The 19270-nt window shown below is 41.6% G+C and overlaps 1 protein-coding gene across 1 annotated transcript in view; it reads right to left on the reverse strand.

Annotated features, from left to right (window-relative positions):
• LOC124711391 (protein lethal(2)essential for life-like) overlaps positions 1–19270 on the reverse strand; it is a 45434-nt gene that overhangs the window by 25963 nt on the left and 201 nt on the right. The window lies entirely within an intron of this gene.

Below are 19270 nucleotides of genomic sequence, written 5' to 3' on the forward strand. Positions count from 1 at the left end.
CGGCTGTAGTTGCCACAGTAAAAAATATTTTACTGAACGTAACAGCTATCGCTTAATTGAGACGCCTACAATCTGCCAGCCATCGCAAAGCTTTACGCTATGAGTACATGGACCGGCCTTCGCAGTTACGTAATGAGGAATACCACGGACATCAGAGTATTTTGAACAGCGTCTTCACCTTCCCGGAAGGCTAACAGCCAAGCAGCTCTGCCCCCTCCTCGTTTCTGTCAAGTTCTAGGCCGCTCCACCCGCCCTGACGCAAGCGCAGCTCTTATTTACACAGCGCGGCACGCACAACAGGTTGGTTCCCTGACCTACCCACACACACACACACACACACACACACACACACAGCGCGCTAAGAATAGAGGGACAGCTGAGCGGGCGAGCCCCCACACGTCCCGGTTTCAAAACAGACGCAACGCGCCAAGCGACTGACGTCAACCGTCGTGCTAGGTAGGGCTACAGCGCTTCTGCTTCTTGCCCGCGGCTACCTGTCGCTACGCTTACATGCAACACAACTTCTGGAAGACGAAAACCGAACTACGGAAACCGTATTTCGCTGTCATGGTTACATGTTTAGACCTGAAGCGCTTTTGTTAGACCGGTCAAATATGCCGTCTGGAAATCACCACAATGAGCTGTATGACTAAAAAAGAGAACCTTCTCCGGAGAAGATTCTCAGAGCAAAAGAACATTATATGAGGATGTTCTCAATTTAGTATCAATAAAAAATTCGAAGCATATTCTCTGACGAGGAAGTTCTTTCTCACTACCTCCCCTCCTTCTTGAGAAGGTTTTCGTGTGTGTCGTCTGGCACTTAAGACATCCTCAATCCTACACTTAATTCAACTCGCATAAACAGGCAAACTGTTCAATGTACAAAATATGGAACTGGAATCAATGTGTCCTGCAAGAGTTAAATACTACGTTTAGATTTCAGTTTTACGTGCGGCAGCAAATTAGCGAGACGATTACAGACAGTTTACGAAAATGCATTTTCTGGCGTTGTTACTGAATTTTCGACATGTGGGAAATTTTTTTGTTATTGAAATTAAATGAACATTTCATTAGAACGAAATCTTAAGAATGCAACACGTTTACATTTACTACAAACCGGTAGTCTGTCAGAGTTTTCTAATACGAGATAAATTTGTTTAAACATGATGCTTCATGGTACGCATGCGCTTCAACTACTTAAGCGGTCACTCGGGTGGTTTTACTACGGGAAACAGATCGCTATGTTTGTAATAAACCAGTATATAATTTTCCTGGTCCGCCTACTTATTTCTAACGCTACAAAATATAAGATTCTAGTTGTGAGAAAATGTGATGGTAAACATCTGAAAATTTCAGTGACACAGTTGTCTGGTTTACACCGTAAGTCTTCTCGTAGACCAGTATGAAAATCTGGGTCTAGTAAATAGCATAAAAACGTTTTCACTTTCGCTCCGTTTGAAAGGTTGCCCACTTTCTTTCACGATTTTTGAGACGGAATTTCTCCAGCCAAATAATATGTTTATTGTTAATCCTGAGTAAACTTCTATAGTTTCTCTCTTCAGTATTTGTCCGGGATACATACCTCTTTTTTTTATTTCCAACCAACATAACTTTTCCCATTTTTACCCAGAGAGCTCGGTAGAACTTAACAGAACTTACTCAGCTCAAAGTATGCTACGGAGGTTGCTTCAAAAAAACAGAGAATGTTCTCCGCTTCTGATTGATAGGAAATAGGAGTATGTTCTTTGCATTGAGCAAGTTCCCCCCCACCCACCACCCCACCCTTTTACTCAAGCTGAGAACATTCTCACGTGAAGTATACTCCCCAACTCGCCTTATTCATGCCAACCTGAGAATGTTCTCCAAAATTCTGAGAATATAGTACATTCTTCGTTTTATTCATATGACCCAATGACTATTTTGTTAAATATTAGTGGTGGAAAACCTCATGCTCAGTCTAATATTTTACTTTGTCCTTCACTGTACTAAAAGTCACTCCGTCCTCTTTAGGCGAAAATTTTTTAAAAATGTGACATAATGTAACAACCCGAGCACTTTTCAAAAACCCGTTGTGAGTTTACATGGAAGCGAAAGTTGATTGTGGAAGAGGAAATCCAGCAGTGAGAGCCGAATTTCCAGAATCGGTATTGGAGTTTTAACATGACCAGACAGAAGCGGTACTGGGAAATTGGTTTGCAAAAAACGGTTTGGGAGCCCCATGTAAACATAACGTGTAGAGGTGGAATGAGGGAATCGAATAATTTAACCTCCCGTCAACTGTGAGGTCGTTATGCTATGATTTAAATTAAAGGGCATCTGACGTTTAACACTAGAACATTAAAGCAGGTAAAATTTTACGAGACGTGTTTTTTAAGTAAGTACCGTTTTGAAATTAAAAAAAGACATGCTAAGGTATCTCAATAATTTCATTTTTGCATGAAACCCTGCACCTTAATCAACTTTTCTACATAATTTCCGTCAAAATTGAGGCACTTGTCATAACTTTGTACCAGTTTTTGAATACCCCCCCTCATAGAAGTCTGCCGCCTATCTTGTTAACCACTGCATCACCACTGTTTTGACTTCGTCATCGTCTGACTGCCCAGGTGTTTCTTCAAGTGCAGGAACAGATAGTAGTCACTGGGCGCAAGATCAGGGCTGTACAGAGTATGATCTAGAGTTTCCCATCGAAAAGATGTGATGAGATCTTTGGTCTGATTCGCCACATGCGGACGGGCATTGTCTTGCAGCAAAACGATGCCCTTGCTCAACTTCCATGGACTGTTGCTTTGATTCAAGTGTGATGTAGGCCACCTATGTTTCATTGCCCGCAAAAATTTGGCTTAAGAAATCATCACTGTCTAAACGTTTTTATTGTCCGTCAGTATCTTCGGTACCCATCGTGCTTACAATTTTCGGTAATTCAAGTGCTCGATCACAATGCCATTCAAAACACTACCGATGGGCATGGATGTTTGTGCTGTCCTTAGGTTAGTTAGGTTTAAGTAGTTCTAAGTTCTAGGGGACTGATGACCTCAGAAGTTACGTCCCATAGTGCTCAGAGCCATTTGAAGTAAAACATTACGAGAAACATTAGGAAAGTCATCCCGCAAGGAGGAAATCGTAAAGCGTCTGTTTTCTCTCACCTTATTGTCCACTTCCTGCACCAAACTTTCATTAACGCCTGAAGGACGCTCACTCCGTTGTTCATCATGCACATTTGTGCGGCCATCTTTAAATGCTCTCACCCACTTACTTACCATTCCATCACTCATAATGCTTTCTCCGTACACTGCACAGAACTCACGATGAATATCGATCGCTTTTAGGCCTTTGGCACTAAGAAATCTTACAACAGCCCGTACTTCACAGTCGGTGGGCATCTGAAACACTCAGTACACAAAGTAAACAAGGAAGAATCTGACAGTAATGGCGTCAGTGCGTATATTAAGGTACAGGCTTTCATGTAAAAATAAAATTATTGAGATATCTCAGCACGCCTTTTTTTTAAATTTCTAAATGGTACTTACTTAAAAAACACGCCTCGTACATTGTTACAGACATCAAATCTACTGCTTTCCTCCCTCTGTCACATTGCAATTCAAAAGATCTTGTCTCTCAGAAATCTCTAATTATTTTCTCCAGACCCTTACCAGGCATCATACCCTTGGGTATCCGAAACGTCTGCAGGGCTACGGGCGCACAGTCACCGTTCTTGTAAATGTGGGACTGTCGGACGAAAACTGAGGAACAGCTGTCTGACGCCAGTATGTTGGGTGTGTGTATTCTGATGCTTACTGTGTTACAGTGCCATCTGGTGATAAAATTTTCGTTTTTTTTTAATTTTGTTCCATGACGTTTCTCCCAGCGTCGATAATATGCTGTTCAAATCTGACGTCATTCTGAGCAGTAGTTCTCTTCTGTAGCGTTTTGTAACTGGAAGTTTAATTATGGACACCCTATATATTCCTCCTGTTTCTATCATGGATGGTGTCTCGTAATCCTTATCTTCACTGTGCGATACTGGGATAATTGTTGGCATTCCGTCTAGTGTCAGTACACCAGGATGTGACGTTGATATTCCGTTGCTTTGAAGGTCAGTGTGTATCGAGCTTTACGTAACAAGATCTTATAACCGTCCTGCAACCACCCCTACATCGCCTGGCTGCTCCCCCTGCTCAAAAGATTGAATGGGGTCGGCTGATGTAGGCCTACGTGCTGTGGGGCACGTCAGTCCACAGGGTCGTGTGTCCTTGCAACGCTTCCTTGCCTGAGCGGAAACAATGACTCCCAGCAGTTAACCACATCCTGGGTCACCAGACTCCATTACGTAACTAAGGATATCTGGGTAAAACTGTTCTTCATTTCCGCAGCATTGCCACAGGCGCTGCTTGAACACAGCAGGAACGATAGCGACATCCGAGCAGGGCTGTTTCCACCATTAGGCAAGACTAAGACATCTAATGACGGCAAAATTTTAGAGGTGGCGAAGGGCGGAAAATATTAATTCCAAATCAGACAGCGAAAAAATAATGCAAATGAGGCTAAAAATATAAGAGTAAAAATTTACACACCGAACTATTTTCAAAAGCATATAGAACAACACTTAATAAGTCGTAACTTACTTTTACGAAAGTAAACACATTGCCTCCACCTACCTCAGAACGAAAGTCGCCGTTACTGAGAACGAAAAGGAATCAGACATGATATTGATTCATGACTGTCGAGCGCTAGAGCGGGTCACGTGAGCTGGCTTACGATCATTTTGCGACTTGATACCGTATCTCCTACGGTCCTCTTTTTGTTTTGTCTCTGCAGATCGTCTTTAGACAAACACAACATCCATGCCTCACCGGGATTCGGACCCAGACCCATTTCGGACGAATGATCAGAAGCCAATCTCTTGGCCCATTACGCCACCGGTGGGGCTAATAAAAGTTGTAAAACCCTCAACAGAAAATGCAATCAAGGGGTTATTTAATCGCAAGAAAGTGGGTGCTAAAAAGGACGAGATTTATTGCTCATTCTAAAAATGATTGAATTAAAACAGAAATGAAATAATACCACGCTTATCCAGGTCTCCAAGTTTGATGCTTCGGCATGTCTCCCATCAGTACAGCGTAATTTCTGAACTCAAGGGGAGGTTCATTCGCACCAGAAAAGAGTTCCATACCTTTATTAGTACATTTTCTTGCAATTAAATAAAATAAACAATTGATATCAAATTTGGTTGCACTAGTATGTTCATTTGGATTCAAAAATTGAGGACAAAAACTGCAAAATTCAGTTTTAATGGAACTGAGGACAAAGTATGAAAATTGAGGACTGTATCCAGAAAATGAGGACGTCTTGTGTCATTAGTTTAAAGATTAAAAGTGTAAAAGGAGACGTTCATTGTTATGCCGTTGGATATTGGTTGTGGTGGACGGGAGGATGGATATGAGGGAGACAGATGGTAATTAAAAAGAGGGTGCCTCATTTTCCGTTTCTCGGCTAGGGTGGCAAAACACCTAACAATTGCCTTACACGCGAGTGTGTCACATGTCAGCAGTCCGCCAGAGTTCGAAGTAAGATAATGGATAATGAAGCAATAGGAAATGTCACTACCACATATCATCATCTTTGGGCGTGAGTAGCAGGTCAATAGCCCACTGCATGACTTTACGCAGATGTTATCGTTTATGTGAGCTTTTCTTGAGCACTGTTAAAATGCACTGTATACTATTTCAAAGTCAGACCCAAGCACGAGAACAAAGAAATTCAAACACTTCGTGTTGTCAGGCGTTATTGCCTAGTCTGTCCAAGAAGCTTTCAGTACGTACAAAGATAAACGTGTTTACACCATAGGTGGCCGAACGTCTGTCCAACCTGAAACGGTAAAACAACGAGCAGTGGCAAGTTTGTGTGTATTTATGCGTGTGGAACTCACTCGGTTCCACGTTCGGGTCATCAGAGACATCTACAAGACAAATACGCATGCATGACACTTCGTAACAGTTCGGAGGAACATACAGTAACTTCCAGGACGACCTCGCCCACGACGGCAATGCGAGATTCCTGCACCTACCACCTATTGCTCGTTTCATGACAGTACCTGACATTCCCGGATCAGCTACTGTAGTGATTATGCTTACCGCAGTGGAATATACTTAACTACGAAGGTCAACTTAGAATGGTTAATCGAATTTATTGTTAATTAACTTTTGCATTTCAATGAAATTCCAATCATGGAATGAAATAATCCGGTCGCCAGTCGCAAAGTAGACAATTTTTTTTCTGAAACCAATCGGTTATAATTACACTTAAGTTCAGGTAACAATCAGTAATACATATATTGATTATGTCGGTTATTAATCATGGAGGAATAAATTTATGTGTTTAAGAGATCATAAAATATTTAGTTAAGTCAAAGTTTACATTGAAAACTTTATAATTCTTTAAATTATAATGATAAACCAAATTATAGCTGAAGGGATTATAGTAGTACTGACTTCACCACAATCTCTACTGTTATGAATTTTGGTAGACAAACTGTCGAAAAGATTTAGGTTTCACTCTTAATCTTTCTTCATCCAAATGCTGATTATTTCAAAGTAACATCCTAAGAAGACATCGATATATTAAATTATCGAAGGTACATAAAATCAACCAACATAGTGAAGTAAGAAGTAAAATATACTATGATTTGCCAAGTTCTGTTGTATCAACAGTTCTTTTAAATATTGCTTTCAGGAGATAGTCGTTATTGTTGTAGTTCTGAAGTTAATTCAAGGAAAAAATGTTATACTTCCTGGAAAAATTACTGTTATTGACAATAAAATTTTTCATTCATGATGTGACACACAGAACATAGGATATCAGGACATAGACACTGTTCCAGGTAATAATTATTTGGGATAATGACATCCAAGAAAATATAAATAAAATACACACTAAGTTTATATTGTCCAAATCATTCGAAACAGTAGTAAGCCATTTACAAAGTTAAAAGTCTTACATGTTTGAGGCTAAAGGCTCAATGTCCTTAAACTTGCTGTGGCCAGCCAGTCCTCTTCTTCAAACCTATTGAATTATCACAGTAAGTCTCCATTGTACTGTAGCCCTTGCGGCTTGTAGTGGCTCTCACAGCCACAAGAAACTGCTGCAAACGCATTCACTGCACCAGTCACACACACATGCGCTCTTACTCGCTCGCAGCCATACAATGTCTTCGTCGCTGTTGTCAGAGACGTTTCATACTCCAAAAAGATTCTTTCAACCACTCAACAATATTAGGGAAACGAAAGGTTGCTTCTCATCGCATCGATGACCTGTTGAGTTGCAGATAGGTAGAACGAAGAGACTGTTACAAATTATAACTTTTGGCCAGTATTCTTCAGCAAGGGAATCACACACCCACTCACACAAGCAAACAAAAGACCCCCCCCCCCCCCCCCCACACACACACACACACACACACACACACACACATGACCGTCGGCACCGGCAGCTTCAACCACTCAGACATACTGGACTTAATACTCAAGCTGTCTCTAGACGGTCAATAACATTGCTCAGTAATGTTGTACAATATTACTGACGTTCTCCCAAAACTACTCAATAATACTGTCAATTATGTTGTTCAATAATACTGTCATTCGGAATGTTGGACAATAAAGTCGCCGCTTGTATGATAATTACTGCACTTCGTTGCAAGTAGAAACAGAGGTGGATGAAGAATTGGTTTAAAGAGCGTCAAAGATCGCTCACGAAAACTTTTTGAGAGAACTGAGGTTGTAAGTACTGCCGCCGCTCTCCCGCGGATAATTTTAAATTTCTGTGGAAACCCATATCCCCATCATAGAAAAACAAAATACAAAGTAATACACAGAGAGACGCAGTTCTACCAAGTCAGACCATACCTATTACGCTACGATTCCGTGCTGCTGTGCAATTCTTTTGAAGGCTTGAAATTTACAAGGACAGTTTGACCTTACACTATTTGAGACACAGTTACAGAAACCTGTTATGCTATAACAGTGCACTTCAGGTAAGTAATGTATACACAGAGATAAATGTCTATAAATACTTTTATTCATAATTTTGCGTTACTTAAATTTTTTGAAGACATATTCCTTCATGGCCATTCTCTATCTTTTTTGAGCAACAAATCATACGATTCATCATTCTTGACATTTCTGTTTTTGTACTCATTGCGCTAACATCCCTCAACGCCAGCAATGATTTATACATTTCGATGCAATCTAATAACAATGATCTTTCGCCTTGTTTTGACCTTTTTTTCCCACACAACAACAACAAATCTAGCTTAAACTAACCTGTGTAGCACCCGAGAGACTGTCAACGATAGTGTCAGTAATGTCCCAGACGGCACCACATTTCTAGGCAGCACGAAATATTACCAAAGTTTTTGGTGTTCTCAATATTATTGCGCAATTCTCAATCTTGTTTGTAGAATGTCGGTATTACTGCGCAACCGGGAATATTGTTAATATTTTTGACCGTCTAGGGGCCGCTTAATTCCTTGACATTGCCTGTGTGTCCTATTGTACAATTGTTTTTAACGGTTCCAGATAATATTCCATTTTTAAGAAATTAATTACTCATGTTTATCTTATAACGTTTGAAATTGATAAACATAACAAAAAATAAAAGAATCGCTTTCGTGATGAGGATTAAAATTAAATGGTTCAATAGTGATGCTGTGTCACAGAGTTACGACACACAGTACGTGCTTACGTGTCACAACTCGAGTATCGCAATAGCTATAGTGTCGCAATCTTTATATCTTAAGGTAAAAAAAGTTAATAATTTTTCCGTATACTTTAGCAACTTTATTAAATGAAAGCGGCATTTACCCATGTAGGCTGTATCTGTTTAGAGCTCTCCTTCGTTCCACATCTAGTTTCGTTAATTCAAACCGTTATCGAGTGTTTAAGTATGTGAAAATAATTCAAGTGCTTTTGCAGTACACCTTATAAAAAAACAAATCTGTCCTAAAACATAAACAGTAAGCTCCAAATCTTTCATCAAGCATACATTTTATAAAAGGTCGAAATTTCTAGGCATTAAAATATCTACGATGTACGTTCATGAATGAACAAACTGATGTACGAGACAGATAGTATCTCGATAATTTTAATCACATTTTGTGTACGGATAATCAAAACAAAAGTGATAGTTCCAGTCGTTGTTTCCATACTGTGATGTAGAATTATTTATGTCGTCAATACACTGACTGAAATTTTCAGTTTTCAGACATTCCCAGTTTTCTACACCACGTCGTTTTCATATGTTTATTTTTATTTAATTTTATTTTTCTATTGTTTTGAGTGGCGTTACTTTACGCATACGCATGAATATATAGCAGCTGATATAGCTCTTATGCCGTTTTATTTTGTGGTCTGCGTTATATTGTTGCACATTTTCCTTCCTTAAATGCGCCGATTGTTTGCAATCCAGCAAGAACGGACGGAAGGACGTCTGGTGAATACCCTGCGATTTTCGGAAGCGTAGCATCTTGTTCTAGGTGACTATCTTTCGGTTACATATTAAGAGGCCTTCACGCGCTTTATATTTATTGCGAAATACGGCGCGGAAGTGTGAGGCCAGGAACATCACTGTACTACTGCGGAATATGTTAGTCCGTGATGCGTCAGTTGCAACTCTGCCTTCGTAGCGAACATGTCGGCGCCGAACTCGCGCGTATAGAGGCTGCAGTAGCTGTGTGCTGCGTAAAGAAGAGGCGACGGGCGAAAAGGTGACTTGGAAGGCATTGTACACGTGGCGATACATGTGTAGAACTCAATGCTCAGCATTGCGCATTAAATATTGAGCTTGTGAGAACCCCTTCAAGTTCTCCTTGCCAGGCCCGTTCTCTACACTGTGCAGAGCAAGGACACCTGGAGAAAGGAAAAATGCGGGTATCCATCGAATTGGCACAAACGTGTTGCGTTTCACTACAATATCGCAGTAACTTCCGAAAATGTTGCAGCATATCGGCACACAAATTATTTATTTTGTCGAAACCTGAATTCAACATCCCAGCTGTGTGCAAATACCATTAACTTTTGACTGAAGTGAAGTCAACTGTCAACCACTATTATGTATTATATTTAACATAAGAGGAAACTGTGAAGGAAACTACTGAGAAACGTGGAAAGAGAAGTAAAGTCGAGGGAGAAGAAATAAAACATTTGTAGTTTGCCAACGATGTAATTCTGCCAAAGACGGCAGAGGACTTGGAAGAGCAGTGGAGCGGAAAGAATAGAGTCTTGAACAGAGATTGTACGATGTACATCAATGAAAGTAATACAAGGTAATGGAATGTATTCGAAGTACATCAGGCGAGGCAGAAAGAATTACATTAGGAAGTGAGACACTAAAAGTAGTTGAAGAGTTCTGCTATTTGACCCAGAAAAAATAAAGATCTTATCACCATTCGTGACAGTGGCTAGATTGGATTGTGTAAAAAATTGGACTGCGTAAAAATTGCGACTTTGTACGGGCGCTGATGACCGCACAGTTGAGCGTCCCCACAAACGAAACATCACCATCATCGAATTGGAGAAAAATGAAATTTATCGCACGAGTTGACTTAAAGAAGGGGTAGGTTGGTAGGACACATCTCGAGGCATCAAGGGACTGTCAGTTTGGGAATGGGAGAAATAGTGAGGGGGGGGGGGGGGGCGGGGGAAGGAATTGTAGAGGGAGAACTAGGCTTGAATACAGTAATCGGATTCAAATGGATGTTGGTTGCGGTAGTTATGCAGAGGCGAAGTAGCATGGACTGGATAGACCAGCAACGGAGAGCTGCATCAAACTTAGTATTCCGTGTACTACATTATCTGTTTTACACTCTGTTATGGACAGTGGAGATGTGATTTTCTGTTGCCGGAATTTTGGTGAATCTGGCGTCGGAAAATACTATGACGTGACCGCAATCTTTTTGCATTTAAATAACCAGGTCGTCTTGAATCTGTGCAGAACTTCGAAAAGCACAGCGAAATAATCAGACCTTTCTTTTTTTACCATCTGCATTAGGCAACGTCACAAGCACCAGCGAACACAGATTTGTGTGGCATATCGTGCCAGATCACACTAATATCCTGCTACTACTTCATTCCAGCCCATTTTCTTGTACTCGTTACCTCCCAGTAGCTGCACCACCAGAACAGCAGCTAAAAAGCTAGTCTGCAACAAACTGTTCAGGCAAGAAAGTAGTAGCAACTTTTAAAATGCGTTTTTGCAGAAGACAGCTGAACATGAGATACTTGGATCAGATGAATAATGAAATACTGAATGTAATCTGGGAGAAAAGGAATTTAAAACATAACCTGGCTAAAAGAAGGGATCAGTTGATACGACACACCCTAAGGTAGTAAGGAATTGTCCGTTTGGTTAAGGGGAGGAAATGTGTACGTCTATATGTGTTTGTAGGAAGGGGGGCGGAGAATTAGTCTACACCACTAAAGTGAGAAATAGTCATTATTTTATCAGATTCACGCTCAGCTTTGATGATGTTAAAATTCGACGTTGCCAACGACACCAAAAATTATCTCGTATATCACATTACAGAAGCAGTTCAAGAGCTTTCCCACATAAATAACACTACCATTATGTCCGAGGTAAAGGCTTACAAAGCGGAAGAAAGGAAAATGAAGAAGCTGACACTTCGGTCAAGGAAGCTGTGTACATTGGTTTAGTGAAATACAATAAAATATCCTCTGTCGATCTCCTGCATATCACAAGGAATAGAATCAGGGCCAGATGGAAAGAAACTTCCATCGGCCTTAAGAAAATAAAGGGAGCCATTATACCACAGCGGTACCTGATCTCCCATCACGTTGTTGATACCAAAAATGCAAGTACATTGGAAACTATATAGTGACAATGACATCTCTTCGATATAATTACGGGAGATTTCGGTAACATCTCTACAGCTTCAATCTCTTCGTGTGAATGCGGCGGTGAGGAGGATGTTAATCACATTTTCTTCGATGACGACGGAATATGTCAAAAAACCACCGTATGTCACAGCGTGTGATGTTCTTCGGCAGCACATTACCTATTAACATTCAGATTCTTTTAGACAGAAGAGCTAGAAGTGTACGAATTCCTATACGCTTATGTAACGGAAGGACAAGAAGGAAAACTATTTTTTTACTTTATAATATAGTGACTGGATAAGTATGTTTCGTGTTATTAACCCTCCTCTTACACTAATGAATGTATTTCCATTTTCTTAGGTCATGGAATTAATTTCAAGTAAAACGCATGTAATTGTCACTTGCTGTATGCGAATTGTACTGCATGTTACCTTTTAACAGTTTTAGGCTGTTACACGTTTCAATGTGAAAAAAAAAAAGAAATCATTCCGAGGCTGGCTATACGGGTGATAGCCAAAGACATTCATATATTTAAAAAATGGTGACTCAACACCAATCTGCAAAGGAACAAAGAAGTAATACCTCAACTGAAAATAGAATTGAGCATTCGGACATGATCACTGTAAATAAAATAATGGAATTCGGCTCCCTAATCATGTGGTATAATACGCAGCACCCTTGTTACTTGCGTGTAATCAGCAGCGCGATGCATCTGCCGACTCGTGTAGTTGGAATTTTGGCTCTGATTAGCAGTGCATTTCCACCAAGTAAATGTACAGAGATCGTCTTATCTGCGGTAAAATAAATATCGGCAATCTTGCGTGTGTAAATGTCAACTTGAGGAAGGCCCCCTCTGTACCAACTGAGGTGACGCAGTGGTAAGGCCGTGGAATCAAAATTTAAAGCTACCCAGATTTAGGTTGTTGTGACTTCCCTATATCGCTTAAAGCGAATGCCGATGGTTACTTTGAAATGACACAGCCGATTTCCTTCATCGATCCTCGCTTGTGTTCTGTCTCTAATGACCTAGTCGTCGACCGTACGTTTAACTCCGATTTTGTTCCCAACTTTATTACTTTCAATCGTATCTGAAACATCGAAAAGCTTTACAACACTATGCGGTGGGACACCAACAAGACTTTCATCAAAATTAACAACTGCTGCACAGTGTACATACGCTCGTCTACAATAAATTCCCTTCTTTCCACTTTTAACAGCAGCCTCGATAGTTGCCGGGAAAATCCAACCAACACACGAGTGGCGCGCGATTCATAAGTATTTTGATTGTTTGTTTCCCACTGTTCATTAATATTCCAGAAGCGCGCGGAACGCAGGGCCTTATTAAAGCAAATTCGGGAATTTTTTGCACTGGGCAATACTCGAAATTGCTTGCCTCCCATGAGTCGCAGATTAGACAACAAGGGCGTGTGTGTCGTAATAGCATCCGTGGACAAATAAGCTTTTCGGGCCGAGTTATCAACACAAACAACCATCTCTTGAGAATGTAGCTGGAAAAGGCTAGAACGGAGCGAAACTCGAGTAGGTAATCTCGATAATTATCACAGATAAGTAACGCTGTGGCATGGGCGAAAACAGGTGCATCTTGCATGTTCGTGTTCTTCTGTTGTTTATTACCTGGTGGAGACAGAGACATGCACATTACAGAAAAAAGAAACTCGTAGGATAACAACGAAAGTCTTAAGCAGCTGGGTTAGAACAGAGAGAATCAAGACGTGTACGAAATACCGCTGGAGCTCACATTACTTGTTCTGTCAGATGGAGGGGTAGCGAGGTGATCTGCACAAAAAATTTTCTCTTACGTGCATGCCCACCCACGAATTTGCGAAGCAACTGCTATGAGTTGGTGATGGACACGATAAGCACGGAGGGAAAGTGTTTTAAAATAAACTGGCAGATTCTCTGATGTGCAAGAAGTGTGGTCTCATTGCATCGAGATAGCATTTATTCGTTTTTGGTGAACAATACCACATTGGAGATTGGTCGGAGAAAAAATTGGCCCCTATCAACAGGTCTACATGGTGGTATATAACAGTCGAAATAGTTCTGTTCCCGAACTGGAAATTCTTCCCAGTGGCGAAAAATAATGCACTCGCTTTGAATCTTGGCTCTCTGAATCTTATACTTTATAAGACAGAGCAGCAATCCTTGGTGAATGGAAAGATCACGTTACATACCTGCATTGGATAATGTACAACAGGAGGGCCTGATGGCCCTAGTAGTCTGGTCCCTTCAATCCCATAAACCAACCAACCAACCAACCAATGTACAACAGGATATAAGTGGTAGAGCTGCAGGGGTGCGGCCCAACTGTCCATTGTTGCCAGATGTATCCAGGGTGGCGGTGATGACGTCATCCAAAATGGTGGTGTGTAGACTTGGAAATAGTGCATGACGTCGTCGAAGATGGCGGCCATGACGTCATTCAAGATGGCGGATTTTGGCGGTAAGATAGGTCTATTGGACTATGTTTACTAACCTAACCCCTCCCCTCCCCCAGAAAATGGTGGGAATTCCAACAGGTTAATGCATCACACCAAAGTTATCTCTACTAACCTAACAAAATCGCAGGAAGATATATCACTTATGCTACCCCCACTAAACTATGTCATCTGACCACCCTGTCCTAGGAACTGGCGCCAAGTTTGACTTTTGGCTGTGAAACAGGTCAGTTGAGGTATCTGTGCCAACCTAAGAAAATGGCGCAAAAGAAGGGACACTTGGACTATCTCCACTAACCTAAGTCACCTGACCACCACCTCTTCCTAGGGATTGGTGGGAAAAGGACTCAGCCTACACTGGGCTGGTGGAGAGAGGAAGGAGTGTACTTTATTTATTTTGAAACAGTTTATTTAGGGACTGAGTATATTTATTACACTGATACAAAACACATGCTCTGACATGCTTGGGGTCACGTCACACAGCCTACAGACATGCAAACCACTAAAAGACTCTGCAAACATGCTTTCTAATCGTCAACTGTCGAAATCATGCACCAGTCTTTATTTAAACAATTTGAGCCACTACAGCAATCCATTGTGTTCGCCATGTGGTCCACACTCCAGCTGACCTAGAACACAGTACCACCACCAGAGGGCGCTGTCGCCCATTCCGTGATGTAATCCTAGATGGCAGCCATGGTGTCAGCTCATGACGCTAGTACCATTATCCAAGATGGCGACAAACAGTGTGTTCACCATGAGGTCTGGACCTAGTACACAGTACCACCACCAGAGGGCCCTGTCGTCCGTTTCGTGACTTAATGCAAGATGGTGGGGGGAAATGGCAGGAAAACGACTCTGCCTGTGCTGGACATAAGATTTTATTTTGCAGGCAATGTCTCCATCATGAAACCTAGACTCTCAACTGACCTAGTACACAGTACGGCCACCAGAGGTTGCTGTCATTCCTCCTGTGACATAATCCCAGATGGTGATCTGGAGGAGGAAAATGGCGCGAAAATGACGCAGCCTGGGCTGGGCTGCTGGGGTGAGTGAGGAAGGAGTGTACTCTATTTACTTTGGAACAGTTTATTTGTGGATGGAATATATTTATGACACTGAAGCAAAACACTCGTCCTGATGTGCTTGGGGTCGCAATACACAGTCTGCTGACCTGTGAACTACTTCTAAATAACGCTCTGCAGACAAGCAAACAACTTCTAATTTCCTGAAATAACTTCAGTACAGACCTGCAAACTGCTAGTAAATAATGCAGTACACTGATGTGCAGGCATGAAATCGTAAACTGTCCAAATAACACAAAGCACACAGCTACAGACCTGCTCACAAAATAATGCAACAGACACACAATCAAAGCACGCAAGCACTTCCCCCCACACCCTACCCACTGGACCGCTCAGGAGGTTAGCGGCAGCCGCCGTGAAGTGACGCGGCTGTCAGCTGTCAAGTCACACACAGACGCTCGTTAGTGTCCCTCATGCATGAGGCAGCGGCATCCCTTTCGTACTTGACACCTGAGAAATTCCTCTCGAAATACATGTTCATATAGGTACCAAAAGGCAGTTGCTATACTTTCTACTACCTAGTTTCAACTACTTTTCCAGGTCACCCAAGTACCTGTTTTTGCTACAAATATGCAAAAGACACAAATGGATTATCGTAAATAGAGACTGTTTATCGATTTTTGGCAGGATAAGGTGTTCTTCCTAAGCAGTTGGTGTTGGGTGGCCTGGAAAAGTAGTTGAAACTAGGTACTTGAAAGTATAGCGACCCCTTTTTCGTACCTATATGAAGACAGTCTTTCACTTTCTAATTTTACCCTAAGACAACGAGAATGCTCTGTGACTCTCATACGCAGAGAGATAGATTGTAAATTAAGCACTGTGCTTGAGGTGTTAGAAATATGTAGAGCGCTGTATGGTATACTTTGTTGATTTATGTGTTTGAGAGTTAGCACTGAATGGATGTTCTGAGCAGTCATCTATCTACATTCACAATGATACCCGCAAAGTAGAGAAGGGGTGGTTTAGCTATGACACTGAAATTAGGAAAACAGGCTGTCACATCCTTGGCCGGTGTCGAAGTTACTGTAAAATTGCTAAAATTGTCCGTGGTATCAACTGTGTTGCTTATTATTACAGTACATTGGCGGTGTCTTTTCCATCCAATCTGTGCATTGGTGTGCTGTTGGCTACCACATAATGACTGACTGACAGCGCTTATCCGAAATGGTGGTGAGTGATCATTCCAATTTAAGTCGGAACTGAGCAGAAGTCAGAGAGAGCCATATCCACCACCTTCTGCAACCCGTGTAGAAACAGAGTGACCTGAGTTAGTGTGACAGGTCCGTGTTTTGACCGTTCAGTGGAAATGGGAAGGAGTTGTCATAACTCTGCCAACAGTGTACGACGTGTAAGGTCAGCGCCTAACGAAACCTGCCCCTGCAGCACTAGATAGTATGGGAACTGCGGGGAGAACGAGGATTTTGCTACTGCATTGTGGTGCGTCCCCAAACTACATACAGATACTACAATCCGGAGCAGATCCGAGTCCCTCAGGGCCCATTCCCGTCTATCAGCCCAACATGCTGTCTTCATTATTCTGAACCATCCAACAGAGAAAAATTATGAACTATAAAAGCTCCACTAACTTCATCCGATAGAGAACTCGATAAGATTTTTACCGCATCTCTCTCCTCCCATATAGCAACGGCCTTGCCGCAGTTGATACACCAATTCCTGTCAGATCACCGAAGTTAAGCGCTGTCGGGCGTGGCCGGCACTTGGATGGGTGAGCATCTGGGCCGCCATGCGCTGTTGCCATTTTTCGGGGTGCACTCAGCCTCGTGATGCCAATTGAGGAGCTACTCGACCGAATAGTAGAGGCTCCAGTCACAGAAAACCATCATAATGACCAGGAGAGCAGTGTGCTGACCACACGCCCCTCCTATCCGCCTCCTCAGCTGAGGATGACATGGCGGTCGGATGGTCCAGATGGGCCACTTGTGGCCTGAAGAAGGAGTGCTTCTCCTCCCATATAACGAAAACAAATACCGTCTGCGAGCTGGCATCGAGCACATGTGACAATCCTATTAAATATACAGGTATTAATTCAGTGCACAGACCAGTTTAAAGTTCCATCACATGTACTGTAGGAGGATGACCGTATCCCGCAAACTATACTATAAGTCGAAGAGGCCCTCCGTGTGACCCTATATTGTTGTTTGAAACATTGTTTTTTTCCTGCTGTAACACACTTTGTACACTGCTATACATTTTGTTTTTTCTGCCACAACTTCAAGGTCTGTGTCTGTTTCTGAACTGACATTAACACATTCTGAGCCATTGCTTCTCACAGAAAACTAGATGTCTCATGGTATAAGTCATGTTGTTACTGCTGCTACCGTAACACATCACACACACTGGATGATTTTAAATAAAAGACAGTTGCAACTTGAGGAAAGTGGAAGAGTTTGGCAGCGTTGTGAAGAGTTTCCAAACTGCTGTCCGAAGCTGATTGAAGACCTCTGCATTTCAACTCATCTGTCACAGTGACGGAACAGGTCATGGCTCTGCATTCCATTTCGACTGATTCCTCATATTGGAGTCATGTACGTGATCACTGTTTTGGTGCTAGCCATGCCCAGAAGGTGTTGCCCCTCCACCAAAACTCTTTCTCCAACTCAAACAAATGATATCAGTCAATCAATATGTGGTAACCAACAACGTACCAGTGGACAGATGGGATGGAAAAGACATCATTGATGTACTCTAATAATAAACATCACGTTGTTAATATGAACAATTTTACAGTAATTTCAACACTGACCAATGATGAGACAGCATGTTTCCTAATTTCAGTGTCACAGCTAAACCACCCCTTCTCTACTTTGCGAGTATCATTCCAGATTTAGATAGATGACTGTGCAGTATGTACATTCATTGTTAATTCTCAAACACATACATCATTAAAGTATATCAGACAGTGCGCTACATACAGTATTTCTAGCACCTCGAGCATAGTGCATAATTTACGATCTCTCTCTATGCGGATGGGAGTTACAGAGCATTCTCACAGTCTTAGGATAAAATTAGAGACTGAAAGACTGCCTTGCACTGTCTTTGGCGAGCCCACCCTATAGCACAATTTCTGATTTAATCTGCACCTGACCAGAAGTAGACTGTTACATTCTGCATCTGGTGAACGAATGGAGCTAGCAGAGACCTCACCCATACAAGTGCACAAGATTTCTCCAGATGCGCCCATGTTGAGGAGGTTAGCACCCCTTATTGTCGTATAGTAGCAGATTTGAAAGTGTTGTGATGTAATAGCAGACAGTTGAGAAGAACAAGAAACAGGTGATTTTTATGCATGGTGGAACTCCAGATGGATAGGGTTCAAAGCATTTTGTGTAAATTAACTACGCCATCAATTTTAAAGTATTGTTCTAGCGTCTGGAATCAGCACCAGGAGGGTATTGGTAGAGAGAACATAAACACATGCACTCCTAAGGTTACACAGTTCTGCACATAAAACATGCTATAACGTTAGATTGCCTGAGTTTCCGATCTATCAGAGATGTGGAATGCAGTACTGTTAATATTCCAGTGTAAGAAGTATATTTCCAGCACATGACATACATCCTTCTTGCAGGTTTCTATTATAAACTATGGTAACAAACTGTAAAACAAAAAAACTTTCTTAAAACAGTGGCTCTGTGTGTTACATGCACAATATATCTTTCCAGAGATGTATAGCGTCCACTGTTCACATCCAATCACGGTTCAGAAATTATACTATGCAAACATGAGTCCCATATAAAATGGTCGATAGTAATGGAGAATGCCTCTTACAAGGAAACAGATAAATGCATAGCAGCAGCGTCTTACATGTGAAATTACA

The sequence above is a fragment of the Schistocerca piceifrons genome, chromosome 8 (assembly GCF_021461385.2).
Source record: "Schistocerca piceifrons isolate TAMUIC-IGC-003096 chromosome 8, iqSchPice1.1, whole genome shotgun sequence".
NCBI lineage: Eukaryota > Metazoa > Arthropoda > Insecta > Orthoptera > Acrididae > Schistocerca > Schistocerca piceifrons.